The sequence below is a fragment of the Cetorhinus maximus genome, chromosome 11 (genome assembly GCF_964194155.1).
Source record: "Cetorhinus maximus chromosome 11, sCetMax3.hap1.1, whole genome shotgun sequence".
NCBI lineage: Eukaryota > Metazoa > Chordata > Chondrichthyes > Lamniformes > Cetorhinidae > Cetorhinus > Cetorhinus maximus.
Window position 1 is genome coordinate 94725878 of NC_135889.1, and position 23628 is coordinate 94749505.

The window sequence follows — 23628 nt, forward strand, 5'->3', positions numbered from 1 at the left end:
CAGCTACCTGGCATATCAGTTGATTCTTGTAAGCAACATACCTTTTGATTTATAATTTCAGTTTTGTTAATTGTATAATTTATCCTCAGTTAGCTGCCTTTGACCTGGTGTTGGCACTTGGTCTAGAATCTTGAGGTAATTTGGCAGAATTGTATTCTTAAGGATAAGCAGCAGATGAAGATTGACAACTGGAGAATTTTAATCTAACAAAATTGTTTTAATTCACTTGTTTGTTGATTGAACAATGACCTGTGTTGTACAGAATTTGGTATTCACTGTAATATGCAGTAAAATAAAGCACAATAGCACATCAGATCAAATTGCCCAGAATTTATTAACCCGTTCATAGTTGTTGTTACTATCTGATTATGCTCAGTTGGAAGTTTTCTATCCTTTGACCCCTTGTTAAATGGGATTGGAAAGGATGGTCGAGTGATAGAAAGCTGATGAGCAGCGCAGTGAACTGAAATGATAAGGATTAGGAAGATTGCCCCAGCAGAGAGTTGTGACAAAAGTCAATATAGATACAAGATATCAAAAGCCGTATCCAGATGGCAACATAAACAAAGTGAATATAAGTGATATGAGTGACTGCTGGTAGGGATAAATACATAGATATTGGGAAATGCTGACTTGGGCTGGTGGTTGAGGCACACCTTTAGCATGTGGAACTTAGGAACAGTGCAGGCTAATCAGCTGCTTGGGCCTTTCCCATCATTATTTTGGATCATGGCTGATCTGTATGTCAACGCCACATACTTTGTTCCAGCTCCCTTGTTACCCTCACCAAACAACAATCTATAGATCTCAATCTCGACAATTTCAATTGACCCAGTCTTTTGGGGAAAGTGAGGTCCAGATTTTCACAGCTTTATGGGAAAAAGTGATTCCTGATCTCCCCCTTAAATTGATGGCTATAATTTTAAGATAACATCCCTTGGTCTGACACCCTGTAATCTGAGGAAATAGGGTAAACCTGGAGGAACTATCAAGTTCCTTTATCATTTTAAACATTTTGACCTGATTTCCCCAAATGTTCTTAAATCGAGAGAATACAAACCAAGTTTGTGCAACTTGTCATTGTGGTGAATCTGCACTGTAAACCCTCTAAGGCCAACATGTCTTACTGTGGTGCCTAAAACTAAACACGGCATTCCTGACGGGGCTCTGTACGGCTAAAACATCAGTTCCTCTCATTTTGTATTGCAATCCTTGTGAGATTGAGGCCAACATTCCTACATGTTTTTGAACCTTTGCACTAACTTTTAGTGATTTTTGTAGGAAAGAAAGGCATCAAGTGGAGGCAAAGAACTGTTGTCATTGAGGTTTGTAGAGGACTGTTTTCTGGGTTGACATTTGGGGATGCTTCCCCTGGCTGTAACGACTATAGTGATCTAAGGAGGCAAGAATTTAAAAATCTGACTTGGTAACAATGGTGATCTTGTTCCAGAGATTCACTGAAGGCCCCTTCAAAAGGCAAAAGGATCCTTGAATTTGCAGATGTAAATAAATACACTAATGGCATCCTACAGTATTCAAATACAGGATTTAAATCAATCTTCTAAATTGCCATCTCTAAACATCTCTACTAAACATCTGTCTTGCTGTTAAGTAGGGGTTTAGACGAGATTACTAGTAGTTTGTAGCTGCTATATCAGGAATATCGTGCATACTGAGGTGAGAAGTGAGCCACATCGCAAATTCATCAAACCATCTTACTGGTTCTTTTGTCTACATTGATTTTGTTGTTTTTCATTCAGTGGTTGTCTTGCTGAATGGTTTAGTGATCCAAATTGTCCTTAGCAGGAAAAGTAGTATTACACCTGACTATCTTCTATTTCAAATGGAAAGTTAGTTTTGTTCTTCCAGACTCCTATGAAAGTTGAACTCATTCCCCAAGATCTTCCAGTCTCTGGATGGTTGTATAGCCCAAAGGATAAGCACTGGATCCATCAGAAGTCCTGACATAAGCACATCCCCGGTACTTACGCGGGAACTTTAAACTTCCAGTTGCTGGTTTGACCCTGCCCAGATTACTCTGTGATTGGCCAGAACCTCGCAGATGTTATAGGGATGTTTGCCCTAAAATTACCCTGGTTTTTACATGGGAGTTTTCCATAGCAGGCATAAAACCAGCAAAACTGTCAGTTAATAAACTAGAGTGTCAAAGCACTCCAGAACTCTGAGCAATATTCACCGCCCCCTCACCACCACCTCCATTTCCCCCAAACCTTGTCAGTGCTCACCCTCAACACCCGACTGACCACCAGACTCCCCCCATGCCCTGACCCATCCTACTCTGTTAAAGTGGCTGGGACCTCTAAACTAACCGGTTTACCACAGCTAGTGCTATTAAAAGGGGGGCGTGGCTTCACTTCCTCTGACACTGCTGCACTGCAATAAAGGGATTCCAGGAGCTGCTACGCTGCATTTCTCAGCAGGTCCGGGTGAGAAATGTGTAGCTCCAGACTTAAGGTAAGTCAAAAGGAGCGGAGTGGCAATCCAATGGTGTTTGCCACTCCACAAAAGTCTAGGCCCAATATCTTTGTGAGCAGTCAAAGCTCAGCTGCTTGCAGTCGAGTGTTCTGTCATGTTTAATGTATAGTAGGCATTGTTAGGGGGGGAAAAGCCATTTGAATCAAATGTTTCAGAATAATAGATGTAGATGAAATCAGGTGGTCACAGTAAATATTTTTAATTAAAGTAAACTTCATATTTTAGATTTTTTTTAAAAAAGGACCACGTTACTCTTTTTTTTTCTTTGTCTCAATGGCATGCAGAGTTGTATCTATGCCATTTTTGCCGAACTGATAGGCGATTGATATATCCTGGTAAGAGTGACTTTAGAAGTTTCTTCCCAACTCACGCAGTAGCATGATTGATGTAACAATACAGTAATGAGGGATCATATGCACTGCTATTCCAACGATTTTATTATATTTTACAATTTTCTATGTGAGGGTTATCAACTAAAAAGCAAAAGCTGGTCTAGTACTTTTGAACTGATGACAGTTCTTAGAAAATTATAGTTAAACCATATTTAGTTTTGGTTGAGTATGGAGAGCACTAAAGAGCTATTTCGAGGTGGGCTGGATTAAGAAAGACTTGCATATGTACATAGCTCCTTTCATTGCCTCAGGACTGGCTTCACAGCCAGTTAAGTCATTTTGAAGTCTAGTCACTGTGGGAAACACAACAGTCAATTAGTGCACAGCAAGGTCCCATAATCAACGATGTGCTAATGTCCAGGTAACCTGTTTCATTGACACTAGTTGAGAGAGAAATGTTGGCCAGGACACTGGGGGAAAACTCCTCTGTTGTTCTTCACATAGTGCCTGAGATCTTTTATATTGACTTGAGAGGGCAAACGAGGCCTCAGTTTAACATTTCATTTGAAAGATGGCAACTTCAGCAGTGTAGCACTCCTTCAGTGTTACACTGACGTGTCAGCCTAGATTTTGTGCTCAAGTCTCTGGAGTGAGATTATGCCAATAACCTGTGCCATGCTCATTAGCTGAATTAGACAATGTTTTCAGAGAGGCCTGTCATTATTCCCAGATAATGGTGTAGAAATATTTAGATTTTTGAAATCATTTCTGGTTGATATGTAGCGATGTAAGTGATTGCACAATTTGACAGACACAAAGAAGTATTGTGTTCCAACCATTGTCTTATGTGCTGAATGCACCATAATGTATGGATTGTTATATTAGTTAATAGGTTAGAGTTCAAACATAGTTCACAATGTAATGAACATTTTTTTAAAATCAATTTTATATAAGTTAAGTCAAGTTTTTAAAAAATATATATAATTTTGTTTTTTGTAGGTGTGAAGTTTCTGGCAATGACACCATTCTAACAAATATACTTCATAATCCTGAGTGAAGGCAACATTCCCCAGATAATTGGGATTCACAGACTACAAAGGGCAACCATTGAGGGGCTGCCAGTAGGTGAGTACTCTGTTTTTGAAAATCCAAATTTTACTTTAAAGGCATAGGATCTGATTGTGTCATTATTACTGCCTTCTACTTTAATGACGATCATTTGTTAAAAGAGATTCTTCCCTGCTGCTGTTCGCCCTTCTTTTCTGTCCTTTACTGGAGGTATCAGGCTTTTGCTCGTGTTTGGTTTCACAGGGGTTGATGTCACTGTACACTCTCAACAGAGCCGATGGCTCAGATTTTGCGGTAGTAATGATGGTGAAACTGCCAGTGTTCGTCGTTATTACTCTTCTGAAACTGATGTAATTTTGGAGATTGCAAATACAGTTAAACTCTGGAATCAGAAGTTGCTGTCAGTGATTTTACACTTCACCATAGTGTATGCTGTTGAAGACCCCCCCCCCCCCCCCCCCCGCGAGACTGCGATCAATTAGAAATCACCGAACTGATGAGAACACGGCCTTTACGCCATTAGTTTCACTGTAAAAATGCTTGAAGTTGCACCTTGTTGAATGTAATCTTTTAATGGCATACTAAGTTCATAGTTACTTCTGAAAAGCCTCTCTGGCCCCGGAAAGCTAACTTCATGTTTGTGGAATGCCAGATTTCTCTATTATAAATTTAACTTTTTAAAAATGTTTCTTTCTTAAGTTTGTGATAACTCATCTTCTACCTTAATCCCATCTGTATGTTCCAATCATTTAAATTTTACAGAGTAAAATAAGAGTGAAGGGTAATCAGTGCGTGTTACTTCCTGGTTTGCTCTCTATGATACCTCAATATGATTGGCTGTCTATCTTACTTGATGGCAACAGTGTTACTGCAAGCCTGACTATCCCCTTGACATAGTGTTAGTTTTGAACTGACATTGAGAAACCCACACATCGGAGATTGTTACATCTTTGTGGACTACTTTCTGACGTGAAATTCAGGCCATTGTCATTTGTGTTGACTTTTGGCAGGTTGGGTGAGTGGGAGGACAGCTCAGCCCAAGGTACGTTATTGCCCAGTCTCTATGCATGTTCTTCCAGCAGCCACCAGTGGATGCATTTGTCAGCACTAACTCTGAAATACAATGGAAATGTCTTTAAATATTATGTTTCTTATTGATTGCACCTCATAAATATGGCATGTTAATAACATTTGTAATTTTAATATTGTGCACAGAACTGCCAAGTGTTAAGAATTTTCACTTGAGGAAATACAGTGTATGTTATGGTAGTATAGCCCAATGGCAGTGTTCTCGCGTGTTGTGCAACCTAAACACCTTTGTACCAGGATATGGAACTCCTTGATTTGCACCATCTATCAGAAGTTTTGGAATAGATGCATATTGTTCTCTGTACATTGATCGGTTACTTGAGTAATATCTATGTAACATTTAAAGGTAATGTTAGTTTGAAGTTTAGCTATATTGCTAAATGGTTAAAATTAAAAAGTGAATGGAGCTTGTGCTCAGAATAATGAAATCAAGAGTACTCTGCTGCTGGTGAAATGTAGTTGTGTCTTTTAGGTTACTGAGTTTATTTTTTCTTCACGTTTCTCATCCTCTTATTTAAATTCCTTTATGGCCTCTAGCACGCCCTATTTCTGATCTCTTTCAGCCCTACAATTCACCCCCACCTCCCATCCCCTCAGCACTCTCCATTCCTCTGACCCTGACCTTGTATGCAATACTCCCTTGCTCCACTAGTGGTGCCTTGCCTCGTGTTCCAAAATTTACTGCCTGGGTGTCTCCTGCTCTCCGGATAAGCTGAAAAGGTTTTGATTTTGCTGCTGTTATTGGTTTTCCTGCAAGAAAGCAATGCCGAAATATCTAGTTCAAGCAGTTCTACTTCCTTACCCTAAATGCTGCAGTCAGGACTACAATAGGTTGAAGGTTAACGTCAAAAACCGAGTCCAGCAAACAATTGCTAATTTCACAGGATTGTTGTGTGGGGTATGGCAATGCTGTTGATGTATCACAACAACTAGTGACATTTATATAGTACCTTTAGTATGGTAAAATATCCCAAGTTGGTTCACAGGAGCTTTATCAAACAATATTTGATGCAGATCAACGTGAAGCGATCTTAGAATAAAGGACCAAAAGTTTTGTTAAAGAGATCAGGTTTAAGGAGCTTCTCAAGGAAGAGGGAGAGAGGTAGAGATGTGGAAGGTTTAGGAAGGGAATTCCAGACTTTGCGGCCTAGGCAGCTGATGAACTGGCTGCCAATTGTAGAATGATGAGCATAGGAAATGTGCCAGAGGCCAGATCAAACCTGCCGACAAGGATGGTTCTGTTGTTGTCTAGTGTACTGACCTCTGCCTTGCAGAGGCTGAGCGCCAACTCTCAGACATCTTCCTACCTCCCCTGAGACCATGACCCCACCACTGAACATCAAGCCATTGTTTTCAGGGCTGTCACTGACTCATCTCCTCTGGAGATCTTCCCTCCACAGCTTCCAACCTCATAGTCTCCCAACCCTGCACGGCCCACTTCTACCTGCCTCCCAAAATCTACATGCAGGACTGTCCTGGTAGACCCATTGTGTCTCCATTCTCTCTTCCCTTGTCCAGTCTCTTCCCACCTACATCCGTGATTTCTCTGATGCTCTACATTATATCAACAATTTCCAGTTTCCTGACCATAACCACCTCCTTTTCACGATGGATGCCCAGTCCCTCTATACCTCCATCCCCCACCAGGACAGTCTAAGGGCACTCTGCTTTTTCCTTGAACAGAGGCCGGAACAATCTCCATCCAGCACCACTCTCCTCCGCCTAGCTGAACTTGTCCCATTGAACAAATTTCTCCTTTAACTTATCTCACTTGCTGCAAATAAAAGGTGTGGCTATGGGTACCCGCATGGGCCCGAGTTATGCCTGTCTTTTTGTCGGGTATGTGGAACGTTCCTTGCTCTAGGCCTACTCAGGTCCCCTCCCACAATTCTTTTTTTTTCTGTACACGGATAACTGTATCGGTGAAACTTCATGCTCTCATTTGAGCCTGGAAAAATTTATCAGTTTTGTTCCCAATTTCTACCTCCCTCTCACCTTCACATGGTCCATCTCTGACACTTCCCTTCCCTTCCTTGATCCCTCTGTCTCCATTTCTGGTGATAGACCATCTACCGATATTCATTACAAGCCCACTGACTCCCACAGCTACCTCGACTACAGTTCCTCACCCTGGCTTCCTGTAAGGATCCATCTCATTCTCCCAGTTCCTCCACCACCGTCGCATCTGTTCCGCTACCTTCCAAAGCGGCGCTTCTGAGATGTCTTCCTTTTTCCTTAACCAAGGGTTCCCCTCCCATTGTAGTTGACAGGGTCCTCAACCATGTCTGACCCACTCCCACACCTCTGCCCTCACCCTTTCCCCTCCCTCCCAGAACCATAATAGGTTCCGCCTTGTTCTCACTTTTCACCCCACTAACCTCCATATTCAAAGGATCATCCTCTGCCATTTCCACCAACTCCAGCATGATGTCACCACCAAACAGATCTTCCCCTCATCGCAGCTGTCAGCATTCCATAGGGGCCGTTCCCTCCGTGACACCCTGGTCCACTCCTCCATCATCCTCAACTCATCCCCTTCCCACGGCACCTTCTCATGCAATCGCAGAAGGTGCAACACCTGCCCCTCCTCACCGTCCTAAACCCCAAACACTCCTTTCAGGTGAAGCAACATTTCACTTGCACTTCCTTCAATTTGGTATTCGCTGCTCCTATTGCTGTCTCCTCGACATTGGGGAGAGTAAACGCAGTCTGGGCGGCCGCTTTGCAGAACACCTTCGTTCAGTCCGCAAGCATGACCCAGACCTTCCTGTTGCTTGCCATTTCAACACACCAAACTGTTCTCATGCCCACATATTCATCCTTGGCTTGCTGCATTGTTCCAGTGAAAGCCAACACAAACTAGAGGAACAGCATCTCATCTTCCGATTAGGCACTTTACAGCCTTCCAGATTTAACATAGAGTTCAACAACTTCAGATCATGAACTCTTTCCTCCATCTTGATCTCTTTTTTTTAATCCAATTTTTAAAATTTGTATTTTTTAAATCACTTTTTATCACCTCCCCCCCCCCCCCCCCCCACCCCCCACCCCTTCCCCCCACCCCTTCCCCCCACCCCTTCCCCTCACACGGCCATCTGTTACTTGTTTCTATGTTGTGCTGTCACAGAGCACTGACCCTTGTGCTATTAACATATTTTGCTATCTTACCTTTATGCCACTCTCAGCACTTTCTTTAGTGTTTAACACTACCATTAGCACTCCCTTTGTCTTGTGTCCATGACATCTTTGTCAATCTCTCCTGAGCTCCCACCTATCCCTGACGGCCTATTCTGCTCCACCCACTCTTAAACTATGAAATCCATAGCATTTCTTTAGCTCTGAAGAGTCATACAGACTCGAAACATTAACTCTGTTTCTCTTTCCACAGATGCTGGATTCCATAAAGGACCTGCTGAGTTTTTCCAGCATTTTCAGATTTCCAACAGCTGCAGTATTTTGTTTTCATCTATTTCATAGATTGATTTGATTTGATTTTTCATGTAAATTGCTCTTGTTCAAATTTGGGGAGAGAATGTAACATATCAAATCCTGGAAACCAGTCATTTATTGTCTTTATGAATTTGGCCCCAAAGTGATTGTGCGCTGATTCTCAAGAAGCTCAGCTTGCTCTTTCTTATTGTAGACCATGGGGTCAGGGCATTGGTTATGTGCACAATTTCTCATTCAGTGCATCCAAGGAAAGAGATTCTAATAGCAGAGGAAGTTGTTTCAAGCTAGTGTTTATGGTCTTAAGATAAAATTATATGCTTATTGCTAATTTCCTTGTTCAAATGTGGTCATTGCAATTTACCACTTTCATTGTGGTATTTTTCATTCGAACTATTCTTTCATTCTTCTCCTGAAAATGATGGAAAGATATAGCAGACAAGGAGGCTTTTTGGCCCATCGAGTGTGCGCAGGCTCTTTTGAAGAGCAATCCAGTTAGTCCTGCGGTCTTGCACTTTCCAAATCCTAACCACTCATTGGGTTTAAAAAAAAGTTTTCCCTCATGTTCCCTCTGGTTTATGTGCCAATTACCTTAAATCTGTGACCTCAGGTTATTGACACTTAGGCCATTGGAAGCATTTCTCTTTATTTACTCTAAGTCCTTCATGATTTTGCACTGATCTATCAAATCTCTTCTTAACCTTATTTGCTCCAAAGAGAGCAACTCTGGCTTCGCCAGTAAATCCACTGAAATCCTTTATCCCTGGGACCTTTCTAGTTAATCTCTTCTGTACTCTCACCAAAGCCTGCACATCCTTTCTAAAGTATGATGCCCAAAATTGGACACAGTGGTCCAACTGGGGCTGAACTAGTGTTTTATTATCGTTTTAGCATAACTTCCTGGTTTTTGTATTCTATCCCTCTATTTATAAAGCTCAGGTTCCCATTTGCTTTATTTAGCTGCATTATTAACCCATCCTGCCAACATCAAAGATTTATGCACAAGCACCAAATGTCTCTTTTTGTGCACCAAAGTTAAAATTGTAGCATTTAGCTCCACATCATCCCACTTGTTTGGCACTCCATCCACCACCTTAAACATTTACTTCCTCTACCACCAACGCAGTGTGGCAGCAGTGTGCACACTATAGAAGATGCACTACAGCGACTCACCAAGCCTCCTTTGACAGTACCTTCCAATCCCGCTACCTCTACCACCTAGAAGGACAAGGGCAGCAGGTGCATGGGAACACCACCTGCAAGTTCCCCTCCAAGCCACACACCATCCTGACTTGGAATTATATCGCCATTCTTTCATTGTCGCTGGATCAAAGTCCTGCAGCTCCCTTCCAAACAGTGCTATGTATGTACCTACACCAGATGGATTGTAGCGGTTCAAGAAGGCAGCTCACCACCACCTTCCTGAGGGAAATTAGGGATGAGCAGTAATTGCTAGCCTTGACACATACCATGAAAAAATAAAAAAAACTATTGTCTTTCCTCATCCTTCCTACTAAAATGTATCACCTCACACTTCTACATTAATTTTTGTCAGCCCATTCCACCAGCCAGTCTGTCTTTTGACCATTTTTGAGTTTATATTATTACTCATCCCCATTTTATTAAGTGCTTAACTACACACCATATTCTAAAGGTATATGTGCCAGATAGCCATTCACTTCTCTGCCCTGTGCATACTGTAGGTGGAAATCTTTATGCCAATTGCTTTGCAGCAGCATTCATAAGAGAGTGGCATTAAGATGAGGGGAGGGGGTAGAAATCTAGACTGATTCTTTGGGAGTGGAGTAAGGTAGATATGAATGTTAACTTGGGGTGGTGGGAGGTGGGTGCCTGTGACAGCTATTTTCAAGTGTTAGTTCGCACTTGCTATTTTTCTGGGTTGACATGTATATAGAATTTTTCAAATGTTAAAGCTTTTGCAGGTGGTTAGATTAAAATGGTTTAAATAATGGCATGCACACTGATATGTTTCAATTTCTAAAAACGATATGAAACCTGATTTTGCATTTTGACCTCCTATTTTTGGACTGGCAGAATTTTTTAGTCCTTTTCCCTTTTCTGAATAAGTGCAAGTTGAAACTTTTTTTGTAAGCTGCTCTCCTGTCATTTAATTTGAATGCATATCAAAACTTGATTGTATAAGTTAAGTCAAGTTAACTTAAAGGTGCTGCAGATGAGATGCACTAGATCAAGCTGTAGTTTAGTTCTAGCAATTGTAACAAAATATATTTTTGTGTATTAAAAAGATGAAAGACAAACTTGCATTTATATAGCATCTTTCACAACTTCAATGTCTTGAAGTGTTTTACAGCCATTAAGTGTAGTCATGTTTTTTATGCAAGAATTAGATTTACTGATTTTAAATTCCTTATTGCTTTTAACAGCAAGTGAGAGATTGATAGCCTCGATTCAAACAGAAAGTGGCAGCCTGTTTGATGCATTTTGCCTTGGAACCCAGATAAGATGCCCAAGATAGGGTAGCCGATTGACTATTATGGGAGAATCACTCCATACCTGAAACATTAACTTGTCTGTTCTTGCCGGAGATGCTGCCGGACCTGCTGAGTGTTTCCAACAATTCTTGTTTTTTCAAGTCTTTGAGCAGTTGTTGCTTTTTGCTATAGAGGGAATATTCATGCAATCCATCATTTTCAAAACACTGATTAAATTCCTGGTGACACTAATTTTTTTCTGTGTTTGGAGTGAAGATGTGTGTAGAGCCAGTGCTTCATTATAGCCCCCTTTGATGTGCAAAGCTGTTAATAGTAGGTTTATCTGGGGCTGCTTGAGCCAATCTGGTCAGTCTAGACCTTCATCTGACTCCCCAAAGCCTGTCCACTACGTACAAAACACAAGCCAGGAGTTTGGTGGAATATTCTCCACTTGCTTGGATGAGTGCAGCTCCAACAACATTCAAGAGGCTCAACACCATCCAGGATTAAGCAGCTTGCTTGATTGGCACCCCATCCACCACTTTCAGCATTCACTCCCTCCACCACCAGTGCACAGTGGCAGGCAGCAGTGTGTACCAACTACAAGATTCTCTGCAGCAACTCACCACGCCTCATTTGACAGTCCAACCTTAAGGTCAGGAGCCCTGGCGGGCTTCTGAAAAATCATGAAACCTCATCCACGGGTGGGATGAGGTTTCATGAAGGAATTAAAAATTTCAGAATATTTTAAAATAAAAGTTATGGACAGTGTCACATGAGGGGACATGGCAGCGACATTTTTTTCTCATCTTTAATATTTTAAACCTGAGCCGATCTCCCTGAGGCAGCACTTTGCCTCAGGGGGATCTGTGCGCTCTTTCGCGCATGCTCAGGGAATTACCCCCCCACCCTGTCCGTCCGTCACGCTGGGTGGGCCAACTAAGGCCCGCACATGTAAAATAGCGGCGCGCCCCCAACTGGGTGCGCCAGTCGGGAACCTGGCCGTGCCTGCTCCCACACTTCCCCCTGACAGGGGAAAATGTTGCCCATGAGATCAGAAGCTCATCTCTGGATTAAATGTGACACCAAGCTTGTAAGCAGACTGGCTTAATCTCAGATGGATACTAGGGAGAAGGATGGAGTTGGTAGTTCAGGAACGGCATTTGAACTGGGGATCAAAAACAATTATTTCAGTCTTCGCAATGTTTAATTGGAGGAAGTTGCTGCTCATCCAGTACTGGATGTTGGATAAACGGTCTGATACTGTGGAAACAGTAGATGAGTTGAGAGCATTGGTGGTGCGGTAAAGCTGGGTGTTGTTCATATGCATGTAAGAACTAATGCAGTGCTTTCAGATAATGCCGCCAAGGGCTAGTATTTAGACAAGAAATAGGAGTGGAGGGGACAAGGATAGATTCTTGGGGACCTGAGGCAGTGCTGTGAGAATGGGAAGAGAAGCCATTGCAAATGATACTCTAGCTACAATTAGATAGATAAGAATGGAACCATGAGAGAGCAATCCCACCAAGCTGGATGGCGATGAAATGGTGTTGGAGGAGTTTGATCAAGTGTATCAAAGGCTACAGACAGGCCAAGACGGATGACATTGTCACAGCCGCATTTGAAGTCAGTTAAGGCTTAGATAAGAGCCATTTCACTACTGTGGCAGGGAGAGAAACTGGTCGGAGGAATTCAAATGTGGAGTTCTGGGAAAGATGGGCATGGATTTTGGTGGAGGGGGGAACGTGACAAAACATTCAAGGGCTTGGAAGCAGAAAGGGAGGTTCGAGATGCGGTGCGAGTTTGCAAGGACATTAGGGTTAAGGGTTGGTTTCTTTGAAGAGATGGGTGGTGACGACAAACTTAAAGGAGATTGGGACAACACCTGAAGAGAGAACTGTTAAGAATATCGGCTAACATGGCGACCAGGAGGTCTCGTGGACAAGATGAGCTCGGGGAGGGCCTGAGGAGAGATTCGAGGAAAAGCTGGAGAAAGATGCTAGTTCAGGGCTAGAATGAGGGGGGGGCTTTAGAGAAGTTTGGCCTGGTAGGTTAATAGGAGGGACCTGGCAGAGACAGTTGATAGATCGTCTCTATCTTGAGAACAAAGAAGTTCATGAGCTCCTTGCACTTTTGGAGGTCAGGGTGGAGGGGCAGAGGGATTTAAGAAGATGGTTTTTAATAGATAAAAAGCCAGGGGTTATCTTAGCATTCCAGGATGATCCTGGAACACTGAGCAGTTTTAGCTGACAAGAGCATGATCAGATAGTGGTTTTATATGGTCCATCTAGATCTGGCGGTGGATGGCGAAACCACATGTTGCCTGCTGTATTCTTCCAGTCTGCTTCCCTTATAAATGCCGGTTCCAGTAAAATCATGACCGATACAAAGCATTCCCTGTTAAATTGTTTTTTTAAATTGTGATTTAGTTGTAGAAAACGTTTGATGCACGAAGATCTAAAGGTGTATAGTAGTAGAACTGGGTTGGGCTTGAGGGGCATGTTTGATTTTTTCATAATTTGTGATTTGCTGACATATCTATTGAGAAGTATGGGAACTACATAAAACAATCCCATTTTCCCAACTAACCCACTTCTGTTCTTTTGGAATGCACTTGGTAGTTGCATCAGCATCTTTTGTTGAAGCTGGAAATCCATAGCATGAAAATGCATAGCATGGTGTATATTGCTTTACCATGGTGCATGGCAGTGGTACACAATGAATGTAGAGTTCCTGCACTTGAGGTGGCACACTGGAGCATGGATAATCAAGGACCTGTGCTTAATGATTTTTCTTTCACGAGTGAGGAACTGATTGGCATTCTTGTTATCCAGTTAGTTCATAGAAAGTAAAATCTTTCCAGAGGTCTTCATAGGGTGTACTTTTTAATTGACAAGTTAATGCTGTACTATTAACTCTTCTTTTCATGTATTCTTTTTAGCGTTTGTGGGAATCATGAGGTTGCAGAGAGCTTGTTTTAATTCTTATGGATATGAACTTCTCAATTCAGTTTTTTGAATGAATTAGGGCAGGACTCAAATATTGAGGGTTCGTTTTTATTTAAAAGCAAATGATGGATTTCCCATAGTGGTGGTCATGGGCAATTTAAAAAAAAAACATTGTTAGTACCTTTTATGTTTTGATATATGATTTTATTCTACTGCTCGTTCCTCTACTATTAATTTTTGAAGAGGAAGAAAACATTGAACCCATGTGTAATTTATATATGCTTAGATATTTTTGAATGGAATTTTTATTTTGTAACTCAAGATAAATCAGTTGAAATTACTTCAGGGTGTCACTGATGTGATAAGGCAGTTATCAGAGACCATGAGCATGACTAATGAGATGATAGTTCCGAAACTGTAAGCATAGTGCTTGGGAAAGAAAACGGTGAGAATTGGTTATCACAGAAAAGATCACCTGATTATCAGGACCAGGCAGATGTTTGTTGAATTGCCCACTTCACATAACCCGTAATTACAAGTATTGCTCGAGATCTTTCAAAAGGGGACAAAGTTACATTTATACATCATCTTACCATATTGCTCGTAAACATCTCAAAACTTCACCCAAAACAAATGATATAAAAAATAAGGCACTGTGATGGCTATTTGCACACAGTACGATCCCACAAAGTCACAAAATGAGTGACTAGTTGATCACAACAGTCAGGCTGGTGACATAATTATAGTCAATGAGGATGCTCGAGACAAATAGAATGATCACATAATCATTAGCCAATAAGATTTCAAGTAAATGTCACACAATTGTAAATGTCATATGATCAGTATTGGCCAATGAGGTTGTTGAAATGGAACATGCAATTGTTATTGTTCAATTGGTTTATGTATTCAGAAACATGGATACTTGATTAGTTCATGCATTATAAAAACTCTTATCTCAGAAGGTTTGATACCACTCCTTCTCAGTTCATGTTCAGCTTATCCATTCATTTTTTCCTTAAACCCTGTTTTAAGTATAAATTTTAACCTAGCTCCCTCACTCGTTTGTAGTTCACTGCGCAGTTTCGCAGCTTGTCTGTGCCATCTGGCGAGATGCTGAGCAGAGGAAGAAAGAGCCAAAAAGAGCAAGTCTTCCCTAGAATTGATTATCTCCAAATGTCTGACCATCAAACAAAACTGGCAGAGGACTGGTAGGAAGTAGCTCTTGCCTTTTCAGCCAAAGATTTGGAAATGGTATGAGGAGAGGCCTTTTTAAAAAAAATTGTTCATGGGATGTGGGCATTTATTACCCATCCCTTAATTGCCCCTGAGAAGTTAGTGGTGTGCTGCCGCCTTAAATCACCACAGTCATTGTGATGTTTGTATACTTGCCAGTACTGTTAGGGAAGGCGTTCTAGGATTTTGGCCCAGTGACAGTGGAGGAATGGTGTCCACTGTCAGTCAAGATCGTCAGGACCTGGAGGGGAACTTGAAGATGATGGTGTTCCCATGCATCTGCTACCCTTGTCCTCCTAGGTGGTATGGTTTGGAAGCTGCTGCTGAAGGAGCCTTGGTGAGCTGCTACAGTCCATCCAGTAGATGGTATACACTGCTGCCACTGTGTGTCAGTGGTGGAGGGAGTTGAATATTGAAGGTGGTTAATAAGGTGCCAACCAAGCCAGTTGCTTTGTCCTGGTGTTGAGCTTCTTGAGTGTTGTTGGAGTTGCACTGATCCAGGCAAGTGGAGAGCATTTCTTCACATTCCTGACTTGTGCTTTGTAGTTCATAGACAGGCTTTGAGAAGCAGGAAATGAGTTACTTGCTGCAGAATTCCCAGCAGCTGACCTGCTCATGTAGCCACAGTATTTATATGGCTGGTCCACTTCAGTTCCTGGTCAATGGTAATCTCCAGGATGGTTGATGGTGGGGGATTCAGCAATAGCAATTGAATGTCAAGGAGAGATTGTTAGATTCTCTGTCGTTGGAGATGGTCATTGCCTGGCACTTCAGGGTGTGAATGTTACTTGCCACTTATCAGCTCAAGCTTGAATGTTGTTCAGGCCTTACTGCATGCAGGCATGGACTGCTTCAGTATCCGAGGTGAATGGGACTGAACACTGGGCAACCATCAGCAAATATCCACGCTTCTGACTTTATGATGCAGGGGAAGGTCATTGATGAAGCAGCTGAAGATGGTTGGTCCTAGGGCATTGACCCGAGGAACACCTGTGGCAATCCCCTGGAACTGAGATGATTGGCCACAAACTAGGTTTGACTCCAAGAATGTAGAGTTTTACCACTGATTGCCATTGACTGAAATTTTGCTCGGGCCCCTTGTTGCCCTGCTGAGTCAAATGCTGCCTTGATGTTAAAGGCAGCATTTGACTCAGCAGGGCAACAAGGAGCCCTAGCAAAATGTCAATGGCAATCAGTAATAAAGGCAGTCACTCTCTCCTCAAGACTGGAATTGAGTTCTTTTGTCCGTTTTTGGATTAATGCTGTAATGAGATCTGGAGCTGAGTTGCCCTGGCAGAACCCAAACTGTGCATGTGAGCAGGTTCTTAGTGAGTAAGTGCTTCCTTGATAGTACTATTGATGAGACCTTCCCTGATAATTAAGAGTAGAGTAGAATAGATGTCTATCTTGTAGATGCACTGGAACAGTTTGGCTAGGAGCAGAGCTAGTTCTGGAGGAAGTGTGCTCAGCACTGCAGCTGAGATGTTGCTATGTCTAGTGTACTCAGCTGTTTTGTGACATCACATGGAATGAATCAAATTTGGCTGAAGACTGGCATCTGTAATGTTGGAAATGCATCAGTTTCCATGCAGCAAGGTCCCACAAACAGGAATGTGATAATAAACAGAGTAGTGATGGTATTTGCCAGAAATCATCTTCAAAATTATGCCATTGAATCATTTACGTCCACTTGAGAGGGCAGACAGAGCCTCGGTTTAATGTATCATCCAGAAGATGGTACCTTTCGACAGTGCAGCCCTGCATTACTCTCGAGGGCAGCACTGGGTGTCAGCCTAGTTTGTGCTCAAGTCTCTGGGATTCGAACCCACACCTTCTGACTCAGGCGAGATACTATTGAGTCACAGCAGTTGAGATTAATTATAATGGTTTAACTGTAACATAAGTGTAATATTAAAAGGTTTGTTGTGTACAGTGAAACCTTGCTATGGCTTGCATTATGAATTATTTGTGATTCTATATGGATGATCCTCATTTGGCTAAGTCATTGGTTGTTGCCATTTTGCTACTGAACTGAGTTTCATGTTTGGTCTCAATACTGCAATTAAGGTTGATTCAGTGACTAAATCCAAAATCATACTAGTACTGAGGTAATAAAATTCATACTCAATGCAACCAAATCAAACCTAACTCCAATTCCTTTGTGGTCGTATTTGCACAAGCAGTTTTGGGAACAGGATGTTTACAATCAACTGGAAAAGGGCCAAGGAGAACATTTAATATTGATTTTTGGCTTGCCCTGTATATTTACAGTTGTTTACAATGGAGTTTGGATTTAATTTGTATTCTATTGTGCAGTAACCATCTTATATTTAATACGTTCACTGGCTAGGATTACCACTGATTTGTTTTCATTACATATGTTGCATTTTTGTACATTTTTAAAATGCCCTGTGTCCCAAATCAAATATTTTAAATGTGAACTTAAAGCTATTCTATGAAAGAAACGTGCTAATATAATCCTTTGCCAAGTTAATCTGTATGGGTAGAGTTGAGGAACTACAAAGGTTAAAAAAAAAACCATAATGGGAGTTATGTACAGGCGTCCGAACAGTAGTCAGGATGTGGGGCACAAGATACACCAGGAGATAGAAAAGGGGTGTAAGAAAGGCAAGGTTACAGTGATCATGGGGATTTCAATATGCAGGTAGACTGGGAAAATCAGGTTGGTAGTGGATCCCAAGAAAAGGAATTTGTGGAATGTCTACGAGATGGCTTTTTGGAGCAGCTTGTGGTGGAGCCCACTAGGGAACAGGCAATTCTAGATTTAGTGATGTATAATGAGGCAGATTTGATAAGGGAGCTTAAGGTGAAGGAACCCTTAGGAGGAAGTGACCATAATATGATAGAATTTACCCTGCAATTTGAGAGGAAAAATCTGGAATCAGATGTAACAATATTACAGTTGAATAAAGGCAACTACAGAGGCATGAGGGAGGAGCTGGCCAGAATTGACTGGGAGATGAGCCTAGCAGGAAAGACAGTGAAACAGGAATGGCAGGAGTTTCTGGGAGTAATTTGGGAGACACAGCAAAAATTCATCCCTAGGAAGAATAAGCACACTAAAGGGAGGACGAGGCAACCATGGCTGACTAGGGAAGTCAGGGACAGCATAAAAGCTAAAGAGAAAGCATACAATGCGGCGAAGAGCAGTTTGGAAACCAGGGGATTGGGAAGCCTACAAAGACCAACAGAGGACAACTGAAAAAGAAATAAGGAGGGAGAAGATTAAATATGAGGGTAAACTAGCCAGTAATATAAAAGAAGATTGCAAGAGTTTTTTTAGATATATGAAGGGTAAGAGAGAGGCAAAAGTGGACATTGGGCTGCTAGAAAATGACGCTGGAGAAGTAGTAGTGGGGAACAAAGAAATGTCGGAGGAACTGAATAGGTACTTTGCGCCAGTCTTCAAGGTGGAAGACACGAGTAACATCCCCAAAGTTCAAGAGAGTCGGGGGGGCAGAGGTGAGTATGGTGGCCATTACCAAGGAGAAGGTGCTAGGAAAACTGAAAGGTCTGAAGGTGGATAAATCACCTGGACCAGATAGATTACACCCAAGAGTTCTGAAGGAGATAGCTGAAGAGATAGTGGAGGCATTAGTGGTGATCTTTCAGGAATCACTGGAGTCAGGGAGGGTCCCAGAGCACTGGAAAATCGCTAATGTAACCCCCCTGTTTAAGAAGGGAGTGAGGCAAAAGACGGGAAATTACAGGCCGATTAGCCTAACCTCGGTCGTTGGTAAGATTTTAGAGTCCATTATTAAGAATGAGATTTCAGAATACTTGGAAGTGCATGGTAAAATAGGGCAAAGTCAGCATTGTTTATCAAGGGGAGGTCATGCCTGACAAATCTGTTAGAATTCTTTGAGGAGGTAACGAGTAGGTTAGACAAAGGAGAGCCAATGGATGTTATCTACTTGGACTTCCAGAAGGCCTTTGACAAGGTGCCGCACAGGAGGCTGCACAGTAACATAAGAGCCCATGGTGTTGGAGGCAAGGTACTAGCATGGATAAAAGATTGGCTGTCTGGCAGGAGGTAGAGAGTGGGGATAATGGGGTCCTTCTCAGGATGGCGGCTGGTGACTAGTGGAGTTCTGCAGGGGTCAGTGTTGGAACCACAACTTTTCACTTTATACGTTAATGATCTAGATGAAGGAACTGAGGGCATCCTGGCTAAGTTTGCAGATGATAGAAAGTTAGGTGGAGGGACAGGTAGTATTGAGGAGGCGGGGAGGCTGCAGAAGGATTTGGACAGGTTAGGAGAATGGGCAAAGAAGTGGCAGATGGAATACAACGTGGGGAAGTGTGTGGTCATGCACTTTGGTAGGAAGAATAGAGGCATAGACTATTTTCTAAATGGGGAGAGAATTCAGAAATCTGGAGTGCAAAGGGACTTGGGAGTCCTAGTCCAGGATTCTCTTAAGGTTAACTTGTAGGTTGATGCGGTAGTTAGGAAGGCAAATGCAATGTTGGCATTTATTTCAAGAGGACTAGAATATAAAAGCAGGGATGTGCTGCTGAGGCTTTATAAGGCTCTGGTCAGACCACATTTAGAATATTGTGAGCAATTTTGGGCCCCGTATCTCAGGAAGGATATTCTGGCCTTGGAGAGAGTCCAGAGGAGATTCACGAGAACGATCCCAGGAATGAAAGGCTTAACATATGAGGAACGTTTGAGGACTCTGGGTCTATACTCGATGGAGTTTAGAAGGATGAGGGGGGATCTGATTGAAACTTACAGAATACTGAAAAGCCTGGATAGAGTGGACGTGGGGAAGATGTTTCCATTAGTAGGAGAGACTAGGACCCGAGGGCACAGCCTCAGAGTAAAGGGAAGATCTTTTAGAACAGAGATGAGGAGAAACTTCTTTAGCCAGAGAGTGGTGAATCTATGGAATTCATTGCCACAGAAGGCTGTGGAGGCCAGGTCATTGAGTGTAAGACTGAGATAGATAGGTTCTTGATTGGTAAGGGGATCAAAGGTTACGGGAGAAGGCAGGAGAATGGGGTTGAGAAACTTGAATGGTGGAGCAGACTCGATGGGCCGAATGGCCTAATTTCTGCTCCTATGTCTTATGGTCTAAGTGTTGTGAACTGTTATGGAGAGCTCTAAGATTAGATGGAGAGTTCTAACTTGTAATATGAGAAAGATCTTGTATTATAATGTTGACCTTTCACTTATGGAACGTGGGTTGGCACTGAGCCCAGACTGATGAAGTTAGATTTTTTTTTCCTACTGTTGTATGTTGGAGAAATGTTTTAGTAATGTTTTAGGAATGGAAACAAATTGTTATCTTCCGTGTTGGGTCCTCGGGTTCAGCCGTTCAGCTGCATACAGTTTGAAATCCAGCTATTTATTGAGCTAGGCTATGATTTCCTTGTTATTTCCAGCTTTTGCACTGCATTAATAGTGCAGTCAATTTTGATATAGAGCATTAAGAATGCAAGATATTTTGAAGCAGAGCTTGTGCAAAAACATGTATGATGCCTTATCCAGTAATTCTGAGACTATTGATTCAAATTGATTTCAAGTACAGATCAGTATTAGAGTAGCAATGTAGCTAGGAATTCAGATCCTGATCTGTTTCGCAAGTGTAATAAAACCAAACCATGATTAATAATTGCCATGAAGTGGTCTCGCAGCAGTTTGTTTTTGCACTAGCTGCAGTGTAACTCTAATCTGGTGATGGTGTTTTATTAGTCTGGCGCTAGTGTTTTATAAAAGTATTCAGTCAGCTCATTAGACAGTCAGAAACGTTTAGAACTTTGTAGGACATCTCGTAACTTTGCAAGAAAGTTAACACTCGTTCTTTATTTGCTAACAGACACTAGTTTTGTGGACAGCAGTGCTCTGCTCATGTTAAAGGTTGCATTTGTAGGTGTATTTTATCATTGACTTTACAGCAGCCAATCTCTGGCAGGAAGGAAAGATTTGTGCCTCAAGCTTTCTCTGCTGGAAGGAAAGATCTTAGTCTCCAGGCATACCTGATGCAAAAATAGTCACCTTGTTCAAAAACAAAGGGGATTGCAGTGACTGCAACAATTATCGAGGCAGCTCCTTGCTAAGTATTGTGGGGAAGGTCTTTGCTCGCATTGCTGTGACCAGAGTGCAGACCCTGGCATCACTTCTACCCTGAGACTCAGTGTGGCTTAAGAGCTGGCAGATTGATAGTGGACATGATTTTCTCACTTTGGCAGTTATAAGAGAAGTGCCACAAACAGAGCAGACCACTCTACATGCCTTCACAGACCTCATCAATGCCTTCAAACTTGTCAGCAGAGGCAGACTCTTTAAACAGCTATGGAAAATAGGTTCAGAAAATAGAAAATAGGTTCAGTTCTGTTGAAGGGTCATGAGGACTCGAAACGTCAAGTCTTTTCTTCTCCGCCGATGCTGCCAGACCTGCTGAGTTTTTCCAGGTAATTCTGTTTTTGTTATGGAAAATAGGTTTCCTGCCTGGCCTCCTGGGTATCATTTCTTCTTTCCACGAGAACATGCATAGTTTCGTCAGTGCAATTGTACATCATTGGAGGCTTTCAAGATCATCAGTAGGGTAAAGCAGTGCTGTGTCCTGATGCCAGCCCTGTATGGAATATTTTTCTCCATGCTGCTATTGTATGCTCTTGGCGACTCAGATGAAGGTGCCTACCTGCATGCCAAAGCCAATGGCAAGCTGTTCAACTGAGCGAGACTGTATGCCAAGACCCAAGTGTCCTAGTCTGAGACTTGCTATTTCCTCATGATGCTGCCCTGGCATCCCATACTGAAATTCATTTGAAACAGTTTGTAGATTGGTTCCCCTGGGCCTGCAAGGCGTTTGGACTAACAATTAGTGTCAGGAAGACCAAAATTAAAGGCCAGGATGTAGAGACTCCACCTTCCACTAGCACTCTGGAGGTCCTTGACAGCTTCGCATACTTGGATCAACAATTACCAGCAACCTGTCCCTTGATGCTGAAATCAGCTCCAGGGTTGCCAATGCCACAGGTGTCATGTCAAAGTTGAACAGTTGAGTGTAGACCAACAGCAAACTAACCCAAAATACAAAGCTCCATGAGTAAGTCTTGTCTTCTCAGCACCCTCCTTCACCACAACCCTCTGGGGTAGAGAATTCCAAAGATTCACAGCCCTTTGAGTGAAGTAATTTCTCCTCATCTCAGCCCAAAATGATTGGCCCCTTATTCTGAGACTCTGCCCCTGTGTTTTAGACTCCCCAGCTGGCGGAAGCAATCTCTCAGCGTCTACCCTAACAAGCCCCCTCAGAATTTTGTAGGTTTCAATGAGATTGCTTCTCATTCTTCTAAACTCCAGAGAATATAAGCACAATTTACTTAGCCTCTGATCACAGGACAGCCCCCTCATCCCAGGGACCAATCTAGTAAACCTTTGCTGTACCACCTCCAATGCAAGTATATCCTTTCTTAAATGTGGAGACCAAAATTCTCTCACTATTCCAAATGTGGTCTCATTAAAGTCCTGTACAACTGGAGCTGCCTCAGGGAGATTGAATCGCCATTGAAATTATGAAATAAATGGATAAAAAATTTATTTAAACATGTCCCATCTCATGTGACTGTGTCACATGAAATGGGACATGGTTTTTATATTTCAGAAATTCTTTTTATTTAATTCGTAAAAGCTTTAGGAAACCTCATCCCGCTCATGGATGAGGTTCCCTAAAAAAGGTGAAGGCCGCTTGGCCTTTTCGCCTGCCCACCAACTAAGATTGGATGGGCAGCGTTAACAATTATATTAATTACTTCCTTAATGGCCTTAATAGGCTGTTTAAATATCTGCAGGTGCGCGGCTGACTCCGGCACGCTCCCGCCGAACGAAACATCACGATGATATCGAGATGCAAACCCGATGTCATCGCGTCATTTTATGCGTCGGCGTGGCGGGGCCCGCTCCCGCACGCTGACTGAAAAATCTGCCCCATATCTCTTTGCAGCCTCCCTGTGTCCTCCACACAGTTCACCTTCCCACCTAGCTTGGTGTTATCAGCAACTTTGATGCATTATTCTCTGCCTCTTCATCCAAGTCATTAATATAGATTGTTAGTAGCTGGGGCCCCCATACTGATCCTTGCGGCTCTCCACTATTCACTGACTGGCAACTTGAAAAAGCTCCATTTATGTTCACTCTCTGGTTAACGGATAGAAAGCAATCTTCTACCTATGCTGAAGTACTACCACCAACTCCATAAGCCCTTATCTTGCCTATTAACCTTTTGTGTGGCACCTTATTGAATGTCCTTTGGAAATCCTGGTAACATATATCTACTGGTTCCCTTTAAGTACATTGTTAAGACTTCCTTAATATATCCCAGCATTTTTCCAGAAACTGATGTTAGGCTAACTGGCTTGTAGTTCACTGTTTTCTCTCTCCCTTTCTTGAAAAGTGATGTAACATTTGCCAACTTCCAATCTAATGGGACCCTTCCCAAGTTAAGGAATGTTGGAAAATCATAGCTAGCACTTCCACTTTCTCTGCAGCTATCTCTTTTAGAACTCAAGGGTGTAGGCCATCAAGTCCTGGGGATT

At 42.3% G+C, this 23628-nt stretch overlaps 1 protein-coding gene across 8 annotated transcripts in view; it reads left to right on the forward strand.

Moving 5' to 3' along the window:
* spopla (speckle type BTB/POZ protein like a) overlaps window positions 1-23628 on the forward strand; it is a 237044-nt gene that overhangs the window by 115763 nt on the left and 97653 nt on the right. For all 8 annotated transcript variants that reach the window (XM_078552488.1, XM_078552485.1, XM_078552482.1 and 5 more), the window contains exon 2: window positions 3828-3953. The gene's annotated coding sequence lies outside the window, so the exon portion shown is untranslated. The remainder of the gene's footprint in view (window positions 1-3827; window positions 3954-23628) is intronic.